We start from the raw sequence: 21,492 nt of genomic DNA on the forward strand, positions 1-21,492 counted from the left end.
AGGTTTGCAACAGCAACGGGTAATAACGGGACGTCCAGACGTACATACCTCCTATATGTTCTACACAGGTACCACATATGGTGCCTCTTGCGTTCCGTTTTGGTGGTTTTGACTCTTCTATTCCTTCTCTGTAACGTAGTGCACACCAGTTTCTTTGTTGTTTGCATTTCTGTGAGAGGTCTATGCGGCATCTCGTCTGCTCTCACTATGCATCACATAATATGAGTTATATGGTAAGAATATATTATCGTCGTATGTAAATGTGAGCACCGAGAGCAGGAAAGATGCTACATAGGCGTCTGACAGAAATGAAGACAGCAAATAAACGGGTGTGAACTATGTTACGACGAAGAAATTCTGGAGTCAAAACTTCCAAAACGGAACGCAAGAGGCATAAAATGTGTACTTGTGTACAACAAATAGGAGGTACGTACGTCTGGACTCTTCGTTACCTGTCGCTGTTGCAAACAGACATTGCATCACGACACACACACAAATTTGAATGCAGCGAACAGACACGTCAATGACCGGGCGGACACTTCGTAATTTTGTAAGAAAGAAAAATATGGGTTATCATGGAGACTAGAAACCGGACTCACACGTCGTTATCTAACACCGTGACCACACTGCTACGACACCCCGGTCGTCAATGTCTTTCGATAATGCGTATATTAAATTTTGATCGTTCACTGTTTCTACTTTGCTTCATTTTTCCACAGTTCAGTACAGCATCTTCTCGTTTTCGTGCTTCATCCGTGTTCAGTTTTTGACGGGCTATCCAAAGATCCGTTTTATACGATGGGGAGTTTCCCTGGTGACAGTGAATGAGCAGCAATGACATTTGCAGAGCAAAGTGCCTAAAAGCTGACCCACTTCGTTTTTTATTTAAATAATAGAAAAAGATAAAATTGTGTTTAAAAGCGCGTAATATTTACTTTATGATGTTATGTAACATTTACATTTTAGTACTAGGAACAAAACGAAAAATTGTTATGAAAAAATAATTTAAAAATTTTACACTTAGCGAGTTCCAAAAAGAGCTGCCAAAATTGGATGTAAAGTACTACTAATAAAAATAACACTAAACAAAGTTAAAAGAAGTTATTAAATCGGAGGAAACGTAATCTAATTTCAAAGTAGGTATAATACAAGATCTTCCTGAATGTTACAGAATTCCTGTGTCTATTCTTTGCTAAACCCAAGAGCCCTGTGGAATTTAATTCTGACAGTTTGGTTTTGTGTCGTTTAAGAACTCCCCCCCCCCTCCCACCACCACCTCCCATTTTCGCAGAAATTTCGTTTTGAATAGATGTTTAATGTTATTTCTCTCTGCTATTTGTACAGTCATTCTGCACAAGTCATTGCTATGGATGCACGAAGAAAGTAGCTTCCATAGCAAGACAACATTAAACCAGATCTTTACCCAAAAGTGTAGCTCTGCCTCTCTTTTTCTTTTTTTTTCTTTTTTTTTTTCTCAGCTAGGACACTTTCAAAAGAGTTCACTGGCCGTCTTCCAACTCACCTGTTTATGAACTGCTTCAGTAGCTTTAGTCAATTTAGACACACATCACTTTCTTTGATCAACCCTCCTTATTACTCTCTTGGAATCAGCAAGGGAATAAGTGTGTACACTAACACGGGAAAAGTAAGGGGCCCAGTTGAAGGAACTTCAGGAAGTACAGATTACGTGACTAATGCCTATATTTTATAACAAAATAATGTTTTAGCCAAATATGTCACTAAGAATGTAAAAATGTCTGATACAACAAAAGCATCAAAGTGCAATAGATATTCTGTGTGTGTGTATTACGAAAAATACCAGTTTTCCCTGCATGCGTTTACACTCTGTGTAAATAACTGCACTTCACATAATTTATTTGGCGGCCATTTGATAGCAATCACGATATAAGTCTTGTTTCTACCACTGCGCTAACGTTCAACATCCCTTGCAGATACTAGTATAGAAGCTTCACATTACCCTTCATACATGCAAAGTTTCTCTGATTTTACTGTTTAAAATAGCAATATGAAAAAAGCGTTAAACATAATTTTCACAAACAAGTACGATCATCGCAAATAAATATAATTTTCAGAGGACACATTTTTCACACATAAGTAGGTAAATTTTCTAAGAAGCAATAGTGCTATAGATGGTAAACAAAAATCAGCTGTTTCTACTTGGGAGCGGGTGAAACACAGCGCTTTCCGATTGGCCTTCCAGTTCTGATTTTTCGTTGGTGATTCGGTTAAAGGTGGGAAGACATGACAGGGATTATGTAAAAACCCTGTGTCGTTTGCGTTCTCGTCACTGCCCTACGAGGCCGCGATCCTCTTTTTTTTCTGGTCAGAGATGTTACGCAGCCACGTATCCAAGATTATTATTTTGTTCCACAGACGGCTCGTTGATATCTGACTGTCAAGTGACTGTCGAATATATGAGTTCACTAACTGAGATAACTATTTCATTTTACCTTGCACCTTGACAAACACCTTTCGGATATCAACTCGTCTTCCAATAGTGACTTTTTGTCCATTCATACAGCTCACTCATTGTATAGCTGTTTTATGAAGAAGAAACAGAAGAAAGGTGATCTGAAGCAAACTGGGCAAGAGTAGTCTCAAAATATCAATAGAATGTGTCAGCACGTCGTTTCACACTCGTGTCTTCAAAAACCTGTATACAACATGATCAGTAATATGTCCTTCATTGTGAGAAACTAAATAAAGTAGTTAGACTTAATAAGCTATGAACGGTAAGAGGTGATTATTATGGCTGGGAAACAGCCACAATTTCGTTTTTGGTACAGCATTTCTATTATGTGTACACCGAAATAAACTTGAAATGCTATATGACACAAGAAACCAATAGAGAAATACACAACAAAATGAAATCATTCTATCAACTACTTTTTCCTTGTGTATTGAGGAAATCATGAAGTGTTCAGGATATAGCAGAGCTTACGTAAGCTGATAATCACGTAAAAAGCTTATGTGCCTCAGTAACGCATTCTGACTGACACACTTGAAAATATCGACCTCCTACATAAATTCAAATTTGCGTTGACGGCCAAAACGTAGGAAGAAACCAATAGCATTTGAATGCTTAAACGAACTCAAAAGTCCATCATTTTGTTAGTATAACAGGGTGATGGAACTAGAAATTTTTTGCAAGGCTATTCAAACAAGGGCAACGGCAATTTGGTACATTCTGCAAAGCCACTTACATTGACGTCTTTACTCAGAATTTAATTAACTGGAGGTTTTTTTATATAAATAGTCCATATGAGAGATATAGTACACATGGATCCCTTAATACTTAGATTCAGAGACGCCTTAATAATCGCCATGAATAAGAGACTTCACATTTATGGTCAGTGATTAACTTGCTTGCTTTCTTTAGGAATTCTTGCAATAGCCATTCAGTAACAAAGGCTGTTTTGCTTTTTTGCTCCACGAGGATAAAGTATTTGCCCATATGTATCTATAAAATATAAAAATGCTAACAGTATGAAAGAAAACAAGTGGAATTAAGTAAAATAAGGATAGATAAAGTCAATGGTAGACCTCGGTTTGTTGGAAGAATTTTAGGAAAGAGTGGTTCACCTGTAAAGGAGACCGTATATAGGACGATGGTGCGACCTGTTCTTCAGTAATTCACAGGTGTTTGGGATCCGTATCAGGTGGAAGAAGACATTGAATCATTGCATAGGCGAGCTGGTAGATTTGTTACCCGTAGATTTGAACAACACACATGTGTTACGTAGATGTTTCGTGATCTCAAATGGGAATCCCTGAAAGGGATGCGACGTACTTTTCGAGAAAGACTATTGAGAAAATTTGAAGGTGACTGCCAAACGATTCTCCTGCCGCCAAAATACATTGTGGATAAGGAACACGAATACAGAGGCATTTAGAATGTCGTTTTCCCTTGCTCTATTTGCGAATGTAACGGGAAAGGAAATTATACGTACGGTGGCTTGTGGAGTATCTGGGTAGATACAGATGGGACAGCGTAACTCGTTTGAACAGCGTTAAGTTTCCTGTCAAAAATGTGTTAATAAACGTTTTATAGATAGCATGCAATAATAAAAATTTTTTGAGAACAGGAGCCGTATAGTTCATGCAATATCAGTACATAAAGAACACAAAGAAATCATTTTTTTGAAAATGCTGCCCACAACTAAGATTTTTTCGATAGTGTTTTATTATATAAGCGGCGTTCAAAAAGAAACGAGACGGAGGCATAATTACGGAAACCAGTACCTGTATGTTAGAAGTATTGACCCAGGCTGTTTAGACACTTGTCCCACTGTGGCACAAGACGGTGAATGGCTGTCTCATAAAATTCACGGGGCGGCGATGTTAGCCAGTTCCGCACTTACAGCTGGACATCGTAGTCAGAAGTAAACCGTTTGCCCCTCAGTCTTTTTAAGGGGACCTAAAAAGGCGTAATCACAGGGAGAGAGGTCCGGACTGTATGGAGGGTGGCCGAGAACCTCCCATTTGAATTTCTGCAGGAGTCCCCGACTGTGTTGGCCGTATGAGGCTTTGCATTGTCGTGAAGCAGAATGACCCCTCTGATGGGTTTACCTGGTCGTTTTGATTTGATCGTTTGGCGAAGGGTGGTCAAGGTTTGCGGGTAACGCTAGGCATTCACTGTTTCCCCGTGCTGCAGGAAGTGAATAAGAAGAGCGCCATATTTGGTCCCCTTAAAATGGCTCTGAGGAGCAAATAATTCACCTCGGACGACGACGTCCAGCTGTACGTGCGGAACTGGTTAACATCGTAGCCCCCGGAATTTTATGAGTCATTCACCGCCTTGTGTCAGAGTGGGACAAGTGTCTCACCAGCCATGGTCAATTCTTCTACCATAGAGGTATTGGTTTCGTTACTTTTAGAACGTGCATTAAGGAAACTAAATCTTGATAAAAAGGCAAATCTTTACTCAGCATTGTGTGCATATCAGATTTGCCGACCACGCAATATGAATACACACCACTGATTTCTCTCTCTAAACGCGACTACGCAGGTACCACAACCCGCATTGTTCTTCAGTGAAAAAATACCAAACATCCAAGGCCGATCGGTGAACCAAAGAACATTACCGGCGGTTAAAAAAGACGTACACTGCGTGCCTAAATGCGATAGGTTTACAACACGCACTGTAAGAACGCAAGTCGTTCGCTGACACATGGCATTGAAATCTCAGCCAGTTGGCCTTGCCGCACGCTGGTAGATCGCTTCCGCGTCTATACAACACACCTTCAGAAGTCCTCACTACCAAGGTCGCACACTGATTGTTTGTACATTTGGTGGTATGAAGTGCTTTTAACATTTTGAAAGAGAAATGGCGACATGTAAGTATCCATAAAAAAGTTCAAGATAAAATCCTGCGCAGAATCGACTTTAAAATCGCGTCTTTGGGGGAACTGTGGGGGAGGGTGGCTCCCCTCGACGCCGGTTATGGGCGCTCTTGTTTGATGCGTTTACGCAAGTTCCGTCAGGGACTCTTTTAACACCCTACGACTAAATTAACCTTGCGGTAGCGGCATTGCCCCACTAGCAGTTCAGGGTCATATTGTTGTAATGGTTTGTCATCGAGTGGTGGTGGGGGAAATGGACGTATGAGTAGGTGATCCTGCACTTTAAGTTTGCGATTATCCCTTGAATGGCGAGGCTCCTGCATCCGTCGATGTCTCTTGTTGTGACCAATATGGTGTACAATGGGACGTCCGGGTCACGTGCCGCATTGGAAGCGCCGCTGCGAGCGGTGACGTAGCCGTATGGCGAGTAGAAGGACTCCGCGGCGTAGAACGGTCGCCACTGAAGTACTGCGACATTCTTGTAATACGTTGGTCAGCTGTAAATATTTCTGCCCGAGCACCACAAAGACTCGAGCACTTCGACGTTACTGATCCGCCGATGACGGTATACGTTGAGAAATAAAAATCGCGTTTGGTGAAATCCCTAGTAATCACCATTTGTTTAAACGGCATGTTAAAGAAAAGTCGATAACAGTTTATCGATAATTCTGTGTGGTAGGCAGAAAATCGTTCAGAAATAAAAAAATACTATTAGGTGTAAAGGGTGACAACTGATTCTGAATATATTCATAGATAGTAGCTGGAACTATTTAAATTTATTCACTTTTATATTATGTTATCCATTTGATTCGTATCCTTTTTTGTTATAGTACTTTCACGTTCCTTGAGTATTTTTGTATGTAAAACAGTTGTTAAAACTCCAATTTATCGTTCACAAAATTTGCAGCCAGCTCCTTTTTAAACAATTATTACTGCCGCCCCAGTCGATTTCAATAGCTGTGAAGATGACGAAATGATTCTCGAACTTTGTGTATGCAAATTTCTGTGTGGGACTACGTTACATTCAGCAAGCAACAGTACGGTGTGTGAAGCTGAGTACTTCTTGAACTAGTAATACATCCGTCATTCCCTGCTCCATTTGCGAATGGTGTGAAGGAAAAACGACCGTCGTCTGTAAACTTCGTTATGTAGTTAAATTTCTCAGATATTTCCATCATGGTCGTTTTGCTAGATGTATGTTGGACGAAATATTAAAAGGACCGCAACGTAATGTCTCTTTTTACATTTAATTCTAACAGAAAAATTGTTGATAAGTTTTATTTTTAATCAATGATATAATCGCCCTCGTTATCTACAACCCTTTGTCATATAGTGCGCACATTTCCGATTCGGATCGATAGAAAAATGACTGGTTTTTGAGAAAAATATATGGGGATGGTGTTTTGGACATACTTTTTTTCTCAGTTTTATGCCTCTTATAAAACGTTGTAGCGATCGGAATAAGTCGAAATCCGATGGCGCAGTATCGGTCGTGTATGGTGGTTCTCCAAGATTCATCTGGCGCAGTGCGGTCTCGCGTTTTCTGTTTACAATCGCTGGGCGCTTTTCAATTACAAATCGATTTACACCGTCCAGTTATTCACAGTAAAGGCCTGCATTGACACACTGTCCGAATTTCAGCACTGCAAACTGAACGACCCCGTGAATACTCCACCTACCACAGAACAACGTCTTTCCTGTGGTGTGAACCTGCCTGTACTTCGTGGCGACTCATCAGGAGACAGCCACTACCTTTTTCGTTTTGGATTACCATAGAGGACCCATTTTTCATCTCCGATGATGACGCGATCAAAACAGCTTCTGTATTTTGCCGTAGAAGCATTCAGTTGCATGTAGTGGATCAGTTAGCTTTGTTTTTATCAGTCTGGTAGAAATGTTCCTGGATGGTCGACCAAGGTTGGTTACGAGTGCTTGAGAGTCCCTCGATTGTATGACATTGATTTGCTTCCAGTTCCGCTCTCAACGTATCATTGTCCAAAGTTGTTGTTCTTCCTGGTAGACCCAAGTCGCAAAGATCAAATTTACCAGATCCGAACTCAGGAAACCACCTTTGGCACTTATTAATGTCTAACGCACTTGGATAAATAACGCAAATGTTTGTGATAGCGAATGTCCCGTTACTACCCTTTATAAACTCAAAAATCTGTGTAAAGTAGTGGACGTGCGACAGTAGCTTATGAAGGTTGTGTTAAAAGTCGCATATTGTAATGTTGTTGCTTAATTTGTTATGTAAGCGGTGCTGATATTCAATAAAAGCGGGTTAAAACCTGTGAGCTTTCTGGGGAAGTTAACCTTGCATTACTGCGTAACTGCTTCACCAGGTATCCAGTCTAGCTTACCAAATTCCCGACCAGACTAACATTAATTATAATCTTTTAATAGTCATACGACAACCGGTGATATATATATATATATATATATATATATATATATATATATATATATAGGGGTCAAGGTGGTTGGTAGGGGTAGCACCTTTGCTTGGGGTTGACTCAGTACTGGTCCTCACCACCCCAGGGATGAGCTGAGGAGGTATGCAAGACCTTTGCCTCTGAGGAAGCTACGTCCAAGACCGTCCGTGCGTGGTGAAGAGCCACAGCCTACACGAGGTCACCCTGTTAACGCAGAACACGGCGGATCTATAGGAGAAAACCTTGAAAAAAAATCTCACATTCCAAATCCTCAATGCGTCTGTACTCGAGTCAAGCGGCAGCGAGGTCAGCGTCTGTCCATCTAGTAGGTGCGGCTGTATTATATGCTCCAGGAACTGACAATCCCTGGTTCTAAACACCCAGTGGAACCACTGGACCAAAACTTACAAGCTATCATGATTCGTGAGAGTAATGACAGAATTACCCCAGGTGGTAACCAATCCACTCGTCGACAGACGACAACTGGGTTTTCGGATTCTGGGGAACCCGGGCCATCACGATCAGAGTTCTCAAGCAAACTTCGTCCCAAGGTTCCCATGTACATTGGTACCTTTAACATTCAGACCCTAATTCAACCTGGAAAATTACACAACTTAGTAACAGAGCTAGACCAACAAAAAATTAAGATCTTAGCGTTACAAGAAACTAGATTTACGGATGAAAATACAATAGACTATGGAAACTATCGCATCTTCAAGAGCAAGACTGACAAACGAATTGCCAATGCTACGCCACTCCTGGGCATGGCATTTGCGGTGCACAGAAATGTATTAGGCTCAATTAGAGAGGTCTCTTCCATAAATAATCGCCTCATGACCATGCGTATCCAGTGCGCCAACAAGAAACATACATTGATAAATGTTCATGCACCCACAAACATAGACAACAAAAAACGCCAACTACAAACTGAAAAATTCTGGACTAAACTTGAAGATGTCATGGCCTAAATTCCCCGGGATGATATCAAAATCTTAATGGGAGATTTCAATGCACAAATTGGCAGAGAGAAAGAACACCAAAAAACTGTAGGAAAATATCCAGCACACAGATTCACCAACAGAAACGGACTGAGATTTATTGAACTATGCCAACAAAATAATCTAAAAATAATGTCTACATCTTTGAGAAAAACCTGGAAAACAAAAGAGCTGGAGGTCCCCCATACAAGAGATCGGCGAATATCAGATTGACCACATTGCCATCTCCTATTTCGTACAGAAAGAGATCCATGATGTCCAAGTCCGCAGAGGGGCGAACATTGACTCAGACCACTACTTAACACGCATTAAAGTGAAATTCACCCCAAAAAAATTCTATCCGAAGAAAACACACATGATGAAATTTGACACACGAACAATCAAAGAAACCAATCTGAAGGAGGAGTGGGAAAAGGAACCAGCTGACTCTTGGGAAAAATTTCGAACAAAAATTACAAAGAAGGCAAAAGAACTGATCCCATTGAAAAAGAACACAAAACACCCCTGGTGGGACTCTGGATGTGAAAAAGCGATGGAAGAAAGAAAGAAAGCCTTTCTGAAGTATAACAGTAAAAAATCCCCAGAAAATCTAGATCACTTCCACAACACCAGAAGACAAGTGGCAAAAACAATCACACAAGTCAAGAGGAAGTACCTCAAGGAACAGTGTGAGTCTATTGAAGAAAATTTCCGTAACTATAATGTACGAGACTTCTATAAGACCTTTGCTGGGAGAATCAATGGATACGGCTCACGAAATCTATGTTTCAGAAAACCAGATGGAAAACTAGCGCTCACAAATCGAGAAAATTGTGAGGAGCTAGCGAGATACTTTTCCGGACTCCTCAATTGCCCTGATCCTTCTTCAAGATTCCCTCAAGAAACTGCTGTCTACACAAATCCAGAATCCCCACCACCTACACTAGAGGAGATCCAAAGACATATTCATAGACTGAAAAACAACAAGGCATTCGGAGAAGATAATATCACTGCAGAACTACTTAAAAATCTTGGACCAAATGCCCTCAAAGAACTCACTCAAATCATCACAGACATTTGGCAGACAGAAAAACTACCAGAAGATTGGAAATGCGCCCTAATTCATCCACTGCATAAAAAGGGAGACATGGCAGATATAAACAACTATCGAGGAATCTCCCTTCTCCAAGTCACTTATAAAATCCTCTCAGCTTGTCTTCTCCAACAAACACAAGAACAACTCGAAGACAGTATTGGTGGCCGGCCGCGGTGGTCTCGCGGTTCTAGGCGCGCAGTCCGGAACCGTGCGACTGCTACGGTCGCAGGTTCGAATCCTGCCTCGGGCATGGATGTGTGTGATGTCCTTAGGTTAGTTAGGTTTAAGTAGTTCTAAGTTCTAGGGGACTAATGACCACAGCAGTTGAGTCCCATAGTGCTCAGAGCCATTTGAACCATTTTTTGAACAGTATTGGTGAATACCAAGCTGGCTTTCGCCCTCACCGATCCTGTGCAGAACAAATTTTCAATCTGAAGACAACACTAAAATACAAAGCAGTCAGAAACAGTCCGATCATTTGTTCCTTTGTTGATTTCGCAAAGGCTTATGATTCAATCGATAGGCAATCTCTCTTTATTATCCTTGAGGAGCTAGGACTCGATCCGAAAACCCTAAACCTTATCAAAGAAACGCTCACAAACACAACTTCTAAGATAAAATTCCTGGGTGAAATATCAGAGCCCTTCCTGATCAAAACCGGCGTCAGACAAGGTGACGGTTTGTCTCCACTCCTCTTCAACCTTGTCTTAGACAAAGTCGTCCGAGAATGGGAAAAAGAATTGAAGAATCAAAATTACTGGAAGCCTATACAACTAGGAAGATCGAAAGATGGTATTAAAATTTCATGCTTGGCATTTGCAGATGACGTGGCCATTCTAGCAGAAAACGAGACCACAGCAATTAAACAGATAGACAGTCTCAAAGAATGCTCCGAAAAAGTTGGGCTACAAATTTTCTTCCAAAAATCCAAATTCATCTGCTCAAAATTTGAAAATCAAAAACTGACTACAAAATATGGACAAATTGAGAGAGTTCCATTCTTTAAATACTTAGGCGAGGTCCTAGAACCCACAGGGGGAGAGAAAACTGCACAAAAAGTTCGACTGCAAAAACTGAAAAGAGCGTACTGGAAAACCCACAACATCTACATTAAAAATTATCTCTCCATTCACTCAAAAATACGACACTACAATACAGTAATCAAGCCCGAAGCACTACATGCCAGCGAAACACTCACACTCCATAGAAAAGGCGACCTGGAATGCATCCTGAAAGAGGAACGCAAAATTATCAGAAAGATTCTTGGCCCAAAAAGAACTGAAGATGGATACAGGTTACAGTCTCGGAAAACTACAGAAAAATTATCTAACCTCGCCCCAGACATCCGGAAAAGAAGACTAAAATTTTACGGTCATATCCACGGACTCCCAACACCCAGAATCCCCCACAAAATTTTAATATACATTGAAAAATTGAAAACCATACCCTGGATAAAAGAAACCAAAACAGATCTAGCAAATGCACAAATAAATTCTTCAGAAGTTATAAACAGAAATGTATACAGGCAAAAAATCAATAGTTGGAAAGTACAACCTGAGAATGAAGTTTGCAAGAGACAGGGGACAAAATGGACAGAGGAAAGAAAGAGAATTCATGGGGAAAGAATATATATATATAAGAGAATTTAAATAAAAAGAAATAAATTAGTATATATTTGGAAATTTATTTTAACATTGATCATTGAAATTTCAGCATATTAAAATTGATTCATAACTAAACTGGTGCCTTATTTAGGATTGTGAAAATGTGAGTTTGTAATCTTACGGAACACATCAAATATGGAGCCAAGATTGGGAGACTGCATACAACACTGCATTCATAAAATAACACACAAAGAACGTCGAAACATATGCAAGAGGAAATTAACCACAACCAACCGATCCAATTTTCACACAAAGAAGTTACGTTCGTAGCGCAAACCTGTCCGTCATGAAATTACTACACACTGGTATACTAAATTCATACTAACTCTCTGTGAAATCTTCCCGAAAAGAATAGCTGAGGGCTGCTTTGATGCTTACACCACATGCTTCACGTGGTCAACTTGCTTTACACAAAGAGTGTAACTCCACAATAATTTTGATAATTAAAATAAATTACATCGAAACGCAATTTACCAAAGAAAAACCTCGAACTGGTTACTATCGTCTTATTATTAACCTGATGGGTCAAACAATTATATAAGCACGTGGTAGTGGTCTCACAAAGTGCACCCCACGTGGATTGAACATAAAGAAAAGTTGCTATATTGAAAAATATTGTCAGGACGAGACGTTATAATCTCACGCACATTCGCTTTAAGATTGATGATCTTAGTTAGAGTTACTGATCAACACGTGGTTCCACTTTACTCACAAAGTAGTGACAAAGCAACTACTGGACGATATTCTGAACTTCACACTCGAAATACACTGCGTTGCAATTTAAGATAACATTAGATATTTTAGAGCTAAACCTGAAATAAAGGTGATTAAATTTTCAGTTAGGCTGAACTTAAGAAATCCATTGTCCTACAGACTTAGCAGAGACGCGCTTAGCCGGAGATCTTACCACCTCAGACGCTCGCCACGGACAGACTGCCCTGCTGGGCTCCTACCGAGCGTGCTTCACAAATACAAACGGAAGTGACCAGAGAGGCAGCTCCCTATACCAACATGTCAAGGGACAGACGGGACCATACTAAGAATAGAAACCTCTTTGCTTGTAGAAAGCGTAGCTACCTGTTCCGACGTTGGTCCTACTGTTCTATAGCAGACAGGCTTGTCTGCTACCCTCAAGCAAGCAACTAGAAATACATTTGCTCATTCATCCTCTCACACAGAAGGGAAGGGGGATGACAGTATCTTATCATATGCAGTATATAAAAGAAAGCGGATGTAGGTTCCGTATGAGACTGTGTGACATGAATTACATATAAACTGTGTTTTAAAGCGTAGTAGTGAGACAGATCGTTCTTGTTTATGTGTAAAAGTAACACGTTCCACTACTCCGTCTCCTCCAAGATACTCAGAAACGCCACAGTAAATTTAGAAGAGGAATTTATGCCGTAAATGACAACATATTTAAGAAATTAACATGAAAGGAATCCAACAGAGACCTTTCAGTATACTGGCCATTTCACCATAAACTAAAGAAAATTAAGATATAATTATTTGCGAGTAAATAATCACTAACTTTAAAATGTGTCTTGCACGACACTGAAGCACACAATAAACTAATAAATGATAAATGAATATCGACATTCGCAGGAACGACATTGCCTAAGCTCCTCCTCTTAAAATGTTCGTTCTCAGAATTTTAAATGTAAATCTCGTGATACAGAAAATTTTTCTCGTAATCGTCTGTCACTAGAGTTGGATGAGCATCTCCATGATACTCCCGTGTATATTGAACGAATCTGTGACGAGATGCTTTGCTCTTCTTTGGTTTAACGTAAGGTTACTGTTCTCCACGAATTAGTCTCCAGAAACTAAGAATACACCTTAAAACAAGGTCGAGAAATGTTACTCCTACTATATCCTACGAATATACGGGGTAATGACCAAACCAGGAGAAACGATAGCAATTGGCGTTGTATAGATGAGTACCATTGGCCAGGAAAACAATAGTAATTACGTACATCGTTGTCCAACATATTCATACCTGGTTTTATTGTTGGCGTATAAGCGATGTCAGCGCAGTAACTACGATGACCATTGAATTAACAAAAATAAACAACAGGTTTGCTCTTGGCTAGCCAATTGTGAGCAGACAGTGTTAAATTGTGGACGTGCGACCATAGTGCGTCAACTTTGTTGTGTTACAAGTCGGAACGTAGCAGCATTTCAAGTATTCAAAACATTCTCTAGAAAGTTTTGAAGAAGAGAAGAGTGTGTGCGAAGTTTGTCTCCCAACGACAACAACCAGCTGCCACTTGATTTGCTGCGCGGAGTGGCCGTGCGGTTTAAGGCGCCATGTCACGTACTGCGCGGCTCGTCCTGCCGGAGGTTCGAGTCCTCCTTCGGGCATGGGTGTGTGTGTTGTTCTCAGCGTAAGTTAGTTCAGGTATTGTGTAAGTCTAGGAACCGATGAACTCAGCAGTATGGTCCCTTAACACACATTTTAACATTTTGCCACTTGATTTAAAGGCGAAAAATATTCTTTTCTGGAAAATAAATCGTCACGGGCTACGGCACTTGATCTTATCAATTAAAGTACAGAAACTCACGTGAAGGTTCAACGTGTTGACGACTAACCGACTGTCAGGTCAATGTAACGAACGATTTAAAAAGCATCCCAAAGAACGACTTTTCTGACAGTATCACATTGTTGTGTGTTGTGCTTAAATGTGTGTGAGGGGTGGGGGAGGGAGAGTGGACGACCATGTAGAACATCTGAAGCGTTGAAATGTCTTAATATTTCTCTAGTGTTTGTTTATCCATTCTCAAAGTTATTTGGACTTACGGAATACTGGGTGTGTTGTTTACCACACAACACATACTAAATATTTTCCGACAGGCAGATGTGTCCTAACAGTACCTCCTCAACTTGGTTAAGCACGAGTATTCCTTATGGCGTACTGTAAAATGAATTTTCTAATCCTGAGAAATTAGAGGGGGCGATCTGTTTTATTCATTAAAAACCTTCTAAAGCCAAAATCTCAAACCTGTTTCTTTATTTACAAACAACCGGTTTCGACATACTTTGCTGTCATCTTTCGGTCTTCAAACATTTATGTGATAAAATGCGTTCATTTTGAGCTGGACCTCACGCCAAGTTGTCTTGCAGATAAAATGTGGCACATAAGGTAAAGGCTTGTGATAAATATAACATTTAAAATCAAGAAGCACCTTGTGCACATAGCCACGCACATATATTAAATAAGCACAGTTAATACCACGAGGAACGAAGATCCTACTTTTTAAAGATAAATGGTTCAAATGGCTCTGAGCACTATGGGACTTAACATCTGAGGTCATCAGTCCCCTAGAACTTAGAACTACTTAAACGTAACTAACCTAAGGACATCACACACATCCATGCTCGAGGCATGATTCGAACCTGCGACCGTAGCGGTCGCGCGGTTCCAGACTGAAGCGCCTAGAACCGCTCGGCCACATCGGCCGGTTTTTTAAAGATAGTTGGTTTAAAGTCTACTACTATATTTTAAACTAACAAAATTAAATTTATATAATGAAAGCGGAATATAGTAATATAGTGTATCAGCAGTCGTTAATACACTACTTGGGGACAAGCTGATCCTGTAAATCTGACGAAACAGGTGCTGTAACACACGTGCCGTGTAGCGACCACAAGGAAAAAATTTGAGGAATTCAGGCTCATACAGTGAACTACGAGGATCCATATAGCGTACCAATCGCGGATGCCGCAGGGAAAAAAGTGTGTGTGTGTGTGTGTGTGTGTGTGTGTGTGGGATGGTGGGGAGGATGAGATCTGTCACAGTATGTAACTTCCAGCACAAGTGGGACGGTGTACTCAACAAATAATATACAGATACAGGCACCTCTCTCCTTCTTACAAGTTACATCGTATTCCTCTTCATGTTCTTCATAACGCCTTCTTGGAGCTGGTTTAACTGGCTTATTCCAGTCTATTAGTGCAGAGTGATAAAACTACGTCTTGTGGCGGATGTAAGAAGACAATTCGTTGCTAGATAATTCAGTCTATATCGATGTCTTAAGATAAAGTTGGAAAACAGTTGTGGGAAGTGATACTCGACCCTGAGATAGTCGGCTAGAGACGATTTCACAGCTGGAACACCATCATCAGTTTCTGATCACCTAAGCGAAGAAAGACGGTAACGTACATATTGTGTTTACAAGCGTCTGCACCACTACTCAGTGTCCAGTCTCAGATTTCTCCACAGGGCCTCTGTGGAACCCCACGAAGATCCATCCATCGGTTGAGTATTCCAAGCTCACGAGACAGATTTATGCCTCCCTTACAGTTCTCTATGTAGTAGCCATCAGAAATATAAATGCTAACGCACATCACAATGCACAACACAAGACAAAATGGAAGACACATAACACGTCATTGGCAATTGCTCTATGCCAACATGTGGCTTGGATAGCAGTGTTAAATGCCCCGCATTGATTGCAAGCGTAGTAATCAATAAATCATTTCAAATCCTATGTTGTGATTCCATAACATTGACCGGTACTGCCAATAAATTGAGTGATTAGTGGGAACAACGAGTAGCAGCGGCAGCAAGTAACAAGAAGAATAAATTTTCACTCTGCAGAGGAGTGTGCTCTGGTGTAAAGCCTTCTGGCAATTTAAAACTGTGTGCCGGACCGACAGCTGCATTCGCGACCTTTGCCTTGCTCGGGCAAGTGCTCCACAAAATTATTTTTGTTGGAAAATGGGGAAGGAACGTTACGCTTTTCTTTTCTTTGTTTTTGGCAACTTGACTGAAATGACAAAAGAGGAAAGGAAATGCGAGCTAAGTCCGACAGCTTAATCACTTGGCTGCGTAAAGCCACATATTTTGTAACATACACTAAAAAGAAAATAACTTTTATAGTATAAATATTTTATAGTATAAATATAACCCCAACATCGAAGGCTACGTACTTTCCAGCAAACTGCTGGCAGGGAAGGAAAATGTACAAAAAAAAGAACCATGGATGTAGCGAAAAACAAGAAATATGTACTCCCAGCAAGCAAAATTCATAGCGCAAGCGACACCCCGAGACAATAAAGCAAAGACCTCTGTAGCGATCCTCTTCGCTAGAACGGGGGCGGAAACGTGTTACCTTCATGTTATAAAAAACTGGGGTTCCGTGTGTGAGATCTGTCCGCGGGTGAGAAAACGTCAATTGCAGTTACCTAACATTTACCCGACGCTTTTCTTCCTCCAATACCTCGTCTCCTACCATCCAGATTTCACAGAAGTGCACACTCCACTGCAAAGTGAAAAATCAATTCTGGAAACATTCCCAGGCTGCAGTTAAACGAGGAGCTTCGGCAGAGAAGCTGCGCTGCACAGAGGTGAGTTAGAGGTGATCGTTGCGAAGATGCGCGCCGGATTTCTCTGTTGATCACGAGGAGAGGAGAGGAGACAGACTTTTGAGCTTTGGTATTAGGTGTGAACAGTAGAGTTTTTGGTTTAGTAACAGTAAGTAGCAAACAATGTAGATTGTTGTGAATTATGATAATATTCAATGAAATATTTACTGAGGAGAGAAAAGGAAACTGAGTTTTACATTGCTACGATTGTACACTTTGTGAAGAATGGATCACAGGTAATGATTAAGTTTGTTTGATTTGCGGCAGTGCTTTGCAGACATTCAGATCTCGAATCTTTTTTATTTTAATTTGTTTTGTAGTGATTTATCTCTCTTTGTAACAGAAAATGATTTAAGAATTAGATTTTGGAATTTTGTTTAAGTAAAGATTGTACATGTGAAGTTTAATTTTTGTAATTCTGGCATTATAGTTAAGTGATTTCACAGAATGCTTAACTATTGCTCATGTTTCATTAAGCGCTATTAAGTCAAATGGTATGAGACTGCTATTCAGTTTATTTAACCCAGAGTCATTGTCCACATCCAGTTAGTTAATTTTCAGTTTATTTAAAACTATTATATAAACTTATGATCCAAGAACGAAAGCCAGTTTATTTCAAACTATTATGTAAAATTATAAACCAAGAACGAAAGCAATGTTTTTAGAGAACGCATTGCATATTTGCATATCTAAGTACTTAGATGCAGTAGCTGTGTTATCGAGTCGCCCTGTAGCTATGAGAGCAGTTTGTACAGCGTTATCCAGTACTACTAATGTGAGCCAAATAGTGTAGAACACACATTCTTTCTTTAATTAAACTTCACAGGGAGCAGCTTTAGTTTCAAAGCAATCAGTTTTTCATGAAAGTTTATAGGTATTCTGATAACAATAAGTTTGAGGCTGTGCATGATTTTCTTAGAATTATAGCAGTTAGATTTCTCTACGCATTCTTGGAGTCCAATTTTGTCACCAACATTTAGCGTTATGTAAGCTATCAGATTGATGACGTGGTATGCGCACCATTCAAAGCAGGAAACCCAAAGTTTAGCATCTGACAGAAAATTTAACATTAGGAACACAATTAAGTAAGTATCACCTTTCTTCTGGGACTGCTAGTCACACAAGCGTGACAGTATAACTGTGAAATGGGTTGCATTCAATACTGGGCGCGTAGTACACCAACCCTTATCAATGTCTTGAAATAAGACAATTTCGCCTGCAAAATCTTTCTCGTTTACTGGAAATGACTCGTTCGCTCTCTTGAGGCACCGTCAGATTAGCGTAAAAATTAATTTGGAGAACCAATATTCGTCCATTAATACCCACACATGGCATCTGTTTAAAAGGAACTATCATCTTATTGTCATGGGATGAATAAAAGCATTACGGAACGTAGCACGGAACCAACAGCGCTCCGGCATAACAGCATGAAGTGTTGCGTACAGCTGACAAATAGTAGATGATGTGCTCAAGAACAGGATACGTCAGTCCTGCAAGCCGGCCACACCAACATCCCATGAAGATAGGACGATGGTTCCTTGTGGAATTTTATCTTAAGGGGGGGGGGGGGGGCAGGACGTGAAACGGAGCAGGAGAGGCACCACAGGACGTTTTAATTTACACTGTCTATACTTTTACAAATAAATTCATAAAACGTTGTTAGCATGACCACCAGGAAGGATTCAGGATTCACACTCATAGCAGAGGAAGTTCAAAAACATAACAAAACAATATTTTTTTTCATGTGAAATTTCATCATTTTTTCACTTGGTATTGACTGCATTTGTTGCTTTAGGTACACTTTTATTCATGAGTAAGAGGGATTCTTCGATGAATTTTGCACAGCATACAACCCATACTTACAGATGTATGAAACTCTAGAATTTCCCAAATCTGTTAAAAACTGTGGTAAAAATTGAGATAATTAACTATAAAATTCGAGTTTTTTCTGAACACAAAGTTTAAAACGTAACAGCCCATTCATTTTTCCATGGATTAAATAAATTCTAGAGTTCCATACACCTGTAAGTATGGTTTGTAAGCTGTGCAAAATTCATCGAAGAATCTCTTATGAAGAAAAGTGTACATACAGCAACAAATGCAGCCAACAGTAAGTGAAAAAAATTATGAAATTTCACATTTAAAAGATATTATTTTTTCGTGTTCTTGAACTTCCATTGCTATGAGTGTGAATCCTGATTCTTTCTGGTCATGCTGACAAAGTTTTATGAATTTATTTGTAAAAGTATAGACAGCGCAAATTAAAATGTCCTATGGTGCCTCTCCTTTTAGAAGTCGGGCCCGTTTGACGTCCTACCCCCCTTGTGGGCATTAATGGACGAATGTTAGTATCCTACATTAATTTTTACTCTAATCTTATGATGTCCCAAAAGTGCGAATCGCGTCATTTCCTGGAAATAGGAAAGATTTTTCAACCGAGACTGCCTTATTTAAAGCAGGACTGTGAAGTTTGGAAGATAATACATGAGGAACTGGCGGAAGTAAGCTTCTGAGGACGGGTCGTGAGTCGTGCTCGAGTAGCTCAGTCGGCTGAGCACTGGCCTACGAAAGGCAAATATCTTGAGTCTAGGACAGGAGCATGGTTTTCATTTGCCAGGGAGTTTCAAGCACAAAAAATTTCTGAACTGACAGCTTATAATATTATATAGTAAAATACCTTTTCTCGCAACATGTATCACAAATGTCTCTACCCAAGCAAAAGCTATCTGTGTGTGAAGAGGAGAGCAGGCACAGGTTGACAAACAAAAGGAAAATTACCTGAGGACTGGTTCCAGAGTACTGGATTCTATCTATATCTCTATCTACATCTACATATATACTCCGCAGTCCAGCATACGGTGCGTGGCGGAGGGTACCCTGTACCACAACTAGCGTCTTTTCTCCATGTTCCACTCCCAAACTGAACGAGGGAAAAATGACTGCCTGTATGCCTCTGTACGAGCCCTAATCTCTCTTATCTTTGAGGTCTTTCCGCGAAATATAAGTTGGCGCCAGTAAAATTGTACTGCAGTCAGCCTCAAATGCTGGTTCTCTAAATTTCCTCAGTAGCGATTCACGAAAAGAACGCCTCCTTTCCTCCAGAGACTCCCACCCGAGTTCCTGAAGCATTTCCGTGACACTCGCGTGATGATAAACCTACCAGTAACAAATCTAGCAGCCTGCCTCTGAATTGCTTCTATATCCTCCCTCAATCCGACCTGATAGGGATCCCAAACGCTCGAACAGTACTCAAGAATAGGTCGTATTAGTGTTTTATAAGTGCTCTCCTTTTTCAGATAAAATGGAAATGTCGTGTGGCTAGGGCCTCCCGTCGGGTAGACTTCGGCGACCTGCGCGTCGATGGGGATGAAATGATGATGATTAGGACAGCACAACACCCAGTCCCTGAGCGGAGAAAATCTCCGACCCAGCCGGGAATCGAACCCGGGCTCTTAGGACTGACAGTCTGTCACGCTGACCACTCAGCTACCAGGGCGGACTCCTTTTTCAGATGAAGCACATCTTCCCAAAATTCTGCCAATGAACCGAAGACGACTATCCGCCTTCCCCACAACTGTCATTACATGCTTGTCCCACTTCATATCGTTCTGCAATGTTACGCCCAATTATTTTATCGACGTGACTGTGTCAAGCGCTACACTACTAATGGAGTATTCAAACATTGTTTTTCCTATTCATCTGCGTTAAGTTACATTTATCTATATTTAGAGTTAGCTGCCATTCTTTACACCAGTCACAAATCCTGTCCAAGTCATCTTGTATCCTCCTACAGTCACTCAACGACGACACCTTCCCGTACACCACAGCATCATCATCTCAGAGTACTACGCTGATGACAGCGAAATATGCACTGTGTGGGGATGAAAGAGCGGTACACAGTAATGACGAGTAGAGAGCACTTACGTGTGCAGAGCTTGCGTGCGGCTGGCTGCCCTCGCGGCCTGTGGTGTACTAGCAGCTGTGCGGCAGGACGCGGATACGGCACGCTGGGTTGTGCGCGGCGAGAGTGAAAGCGCTCCTCCAGCGACTGTGGCTGCCGCTACGAGAGCGCCAAACCGGTTGGCGGTGGCGGCCGATGGGCCTGGGCGGCTGTGGTGTCCTCGGCGTTGCGTTGCGTTGCGTAGCACTGGCAGACCCATAGGCCGCGCTGGGTGTCAAGGCTACTGTAGCTGTAGCAACCGTAGCGGGACGCCCGAATTTTCTTAGCACAAAGAAATACTATCGCGACCGACTTCCTGAAGAGCCTCATAACGTATAACGTAAACTGGAGGTATGCATTTCGAAGATTTTGTGATGTGTTCTGGAACGATGACAGGTAAACATAGTTCTGTTTACCGACAAGACAGGCTCTGGTGAAGGTCACGTCTGGCCGTTTTTTTTTTTTATTGCTTCAAGTCCATATTTCAGCTTTTTTTTTTCCTTTGCTTTTTGTAAATGAGAAATAATGCAATACACTGACGGAAAAAATCGCAGCACCATGGAGTTGTGCGATATGAAGACATTGGTAGGGGCGCTTCTACATCTGAAAAATGATGTCTATTAAAATTTCGCGCCAGTCACGTAACAGTGGC

General features: G+C 40.8%; 1 protein-coding gene across 1 annotated transcript in view; it reads right to left on the reverse strand.

Annotated features, from left to right (window-relative positions):
- LOC124796359 (retinol-binding protein pinta-like) overlaps positions 1-20,961 on the reverse strand; it is a 127,999-nt gene extending 107,038 nt beyond the window's left edge. The window contains exon 1 of the mRNA XM_047260514.1: positions 20,825-20,961. The gene's annotated coding sequence lies outside the window, so the exon portion shown is untranslated. The remainder of the gene's footprint in view (positions 1-20,824) is intronic.
- Between the last annotated feature and the right edge of the window lie 531 nt (positions 20,962-21,492).

This window comes from Schistocerca piceifrons, chromosome 4 (assembly GCF_021461385.2).
Source record: "Schistocerca piceifrons isolate TAMUIC-IGC-003096 chromosome 4, iqSchPice1.1, whole genome shotgun sequence".
Lineage (NCBI taxonomy): Eukaryota > Metazoa > Arthropoda > Insecta > Orthoptera > Acrididae > Schistocerca > Schistocerca piceifrons.